Raw genomic sequence first — 3713 nt, forward strand, 5'->3', positions numbered from 1 at the left:
TCTTGTGTAACCGGAATGCTCAAATCCATATTTACTCAAGGAATTGTGCGCGAAATGGTTTTGCGAAGTTTTTGCGAAATAACTTTAGCGCAAGCCAAGCTTCAGTGCAAGCACCACTGGGGCAAACTTTACCAGCTGTCTAACTTATCCCAAACTCGTCTGGTATAAAAGCATGAGTGAGTTTATCTCAAAAAATGCTAAATACACATATAACGATAAATTTAGTGTCCTTAGAGAAATGTTTATTCCTCGTAAAAGAAATGTATCATTTTAGGTATTTCTTGTGAGTGTACGTGCCTACTGACCGAACCAAATTCCTTGTACATAATTTTTAAAGAGCTGCATTTATCAAGGTCATGACTGCCAGCTCTATTGTCGCTAGACAGAATTGTCTCGCTTTTGTTTACTCTTAACTTGATTTTGACGTAATGCACCGAGAACTTAGCGCAAGGAGTGGAGAAAACAGATAATAGAGAGATTTAGCTTGACTGAGAAGTACAATTGTTAACATACAATGCTTTACTGGCCGCCGCACAGGCGCAATGGTCGCGATTGCACCCACCTCTCTCAATATGAGTGCTCAAAAGGAGTGCGGCTAAACGCCTTTACGTCTGCGGCTAGCTAAATCTCTCTATCATCAGAGGGAGTTTCCATGGCTGCTTGACATTTCTATGTTTTTACTGAGTACATTGAATGCAGGCATATAAATAAAATGAGAATAATTTTTTTCTTTCGTCTGTTTAGAAGTACGTGTCGCTGCAATTTTTCAAAATTCCACATGAATCACCTCAACAAACGAAGCACTAAATGGCAAAAAGATTTTACTTCCACTAGGAAGGCACGTGTTTCACCCAACCATGATAATTTAAATACGTTATTGTTAAGTTGCGTAAATGTTACGTGGTGGCTCCTGAACGGCGAAACTAAAAATACCTGCAAAAATATTGCACTATATAGTCAGCTGAAGGAAAGGCTCAGGTTTGCGCATTTTCCTTGTAACCAAACCCTATGCTCAGAAGTCCGTTTTAGTCAGTTTAGCTCGGAAAGTTATGTTCCAGGCACCGAAAACTCTTCGCGCTGCGCACGTAGACATTGCACGGGATGCCCAGACGGAGAGATTCTAACGCTTCGTCGTTTATTTTGAGAGCATTGCACCGCTCAGACGACAAAATACCTTCTGGTTACTTACAAACACATTTCTAGTAATATCCTGGGGTAAAAAAGATAAAGCCGATTGGCGTTCGCGATCAGTAAGTGCGGAATTCAGTAAGTGCAGTATTTTGAGAATAAGTAATAAAAAGCTTGACGCAAAACTCATCCTATTTTCTTCTAACCACACGCACGCCCACATACACATACGCGCTGCCACGCACACGCACACAAACACGCATATCCACTATTGTACGGGAAAAATCAAGCAGGGAGCCATACGGGCGAATGGACTCAATCGATGTCTGTGGGTTGTGCATACAGAGAGAGCATATAAGGTGGCGGTGAACGGCCCGCGCATAATAAGGCTACAATAGTATTCAGCATGTCAAAACACCTTTAATGCGCAACAACTGGTAGCACTGCATTTCATGCTTTTTCACCAAAATCTCGAGCGGTAGGCTTGTCCTAAAGCAAAGTGGCCGTTGAACCTTAAAGGAAACGCCAAACTTCTGGCTCACGATTGCCCCGAAATTTCTAGCTTTTGATAGCGTATGCTCTGTGTAATTATTTTGCAAGTACGCTTTGAAACTCAAGTGATTAAAATATCGATCACCTTGCAAAGCCTGAGCTAGGGTCATTTTTAAAGCTTGACGCCGTGGGAGGATGGCGCAAGAGTATGCGAACGACGCGTGTTCCCAAGTTGTGCAAGCTTCATGCACTGGCTTTGTTCGACTATTAAGATGGCCGGTTTGGGAAGCCAGAAACATAACCTCCGCCAAGTTAATTATTGTGATAACTGAGGCCAGATCCAAACGTGCCTAAAACTATGCAATGAAATGCAAGACTACAGACAAACTTCGCTTGTTGCAACAGAAGAATACGTCAGAAAAGGTGTTTCATTCGTAACATCAGAAGTTTGCCTAGCTTTAGGAAAAATTACTAAGAAAGGAGGAGAAATCAACATTTATTTGGCCCGAAATAACTCGGTGGTGCATGCAGGCACCAGACGGGGTAGTTTTCTAGTTGCGGGACCCATATGTTCCCAGCAGCTCCTGGCCTCTGTCCATCAGTGCGAACTTAATCGATAGGGCGGGGCTGGATAACAAGGTCTCGCATCCCTGAAGGTGTTGGGGTTTGGCGGTATAGTCCGGAAGGGGAGGAGGGGGGTCTTGAGTTTAGTGCATTCTGCCAAAATGTGCGGCAGGGTACCCTTTTCTTTTTTGCAAAAATGACACAGCATATCGTGTTCCGCAGGGTACATGCGGATTATCATTACGGGATGCGCAAGCGATCCCGCCTGCCCTCGACGCAGGATCGTCTGTTGTTGCCTGGTGAGTTTCGAGTGTGGTTCTTGCAGTCTGCACCTTTCCTCTCGGTACATCCGGGTGATCTCCCGAAAGCTGGTAACCGAATGTAGTAGGTCTTCCGAATTGTGCTCATCCACGATTGAAATTTTTTGGACATGATAGTCTACAATGATGTTGCCGGCTACTTGCTAGTGAGCCGGGACCCACACGAGCTCTTTGGCTCTTCCCGGACGCTTGCACTTGGATAGAATATCTCAGGCCGCAGAGGAGTTTACCCCCCTATAGAAGCTTATGTAGGCTGCCTTTGAGTCGGTCACCATGGTGTCCACACTCGGCTGTGCGAGTGCGAGGGCCACGGCCGCTCCTTCGGCAACTGCGGGGTCTGTTGTCTTTATGGATGCGCCGACGATCTGCCTGTCTTTTGACGTAACGACCACCGCTGCACGGTCACTGTCTTTTCGGAGCTAGGTGTCCGCGTAGAGGACCATGGGGTTCATTTCTAGCTTCCGGACTATGGTTTTGGCCCGCGCAGAGCGCCTCTCGTCGTTCTTGCTCGGTGTCATGTTCCGGGAAGGGGTTTTGTCTGAGTGGCCGTCATCCAGTCTTCCGGAAGGGTTTCCTTGAGGGGTACTTGCTCAGTCTGCCATCATATTTTGCGTAGGACGGCTCGTCCGTGTTTCGTGTGACTCAGTCAGATTCTCTGATTACAGAGGTGGGCTTTAATGAGCTCCTCCACCACGTTGTGGGCGCCCATGTCTAGCAGACTTTGCGTGGACGAGTATACGGTCGTGCCCAGTGCTTGCTGCGTTGCTTTACAAAGCACCTTGTTTAGGGCGTTCCTATTCGCCTTCGTCAGCTGGATATAGGCGGCTGAGTAGGTAACCCGCGACACAACGAACGCGCGTATCAGGCGCATGACATCGTCCTCCTTGAGGCCACGGTTTGTGTTAGATACCCTTATAATCATGCTGAGTACATGTCCGGTTGTAGTCTTGATCTTTGTGAAGTCGGCGTGTGCCTTCTCGTGGGTGTGAAGTAGTAGGCCGATGATCCTAATCGGCTATCTTGGCTTGATGGCCGTTCCGTCGATGTTGATGATCACGTTCGGCGGCAGCTTTCTTGGATTTTCCCTGTTGGATCATAAGTATCTCTGATTTCTGGGGAGCGCAGCTCTGTCTGCATGACTTTGCGTACTCGTGCACGGTCGTTGCCGCCTTCTGCAATGCTTGCACCATTCCAGGCATCAGACCCGGC

At 47.0% G+C, this 3713-nt stretch overlaps 1 pseudogene; it reads right to left on the minus strand.

The window, feature by feature from the left end:
- Window positions 1-2171: 2171 nt before the first annotated feature.
- On the minus strand, window positions 2172-3426 carry LOC146175090 (uncharacterized; annotated as a pseudogene).
- Between the last annotated feature and the right edge of the window lie 287 nt (window positions 3427-3713).

Source organism: Amblyomma maculatum, chromosome 11 (assembly GCF_055883805.1).
Source record: "Amblyomma maculatum isolate TAMU_Amacu chromosome 11, ASM5588380v1, whole genome shotgun sequence".
NCBI lineage: Eukaryota > Metazoa > Arthropoda > Arachnida > Ixodida > Ixodidae > Amblyomma > Amblyomma maculatum.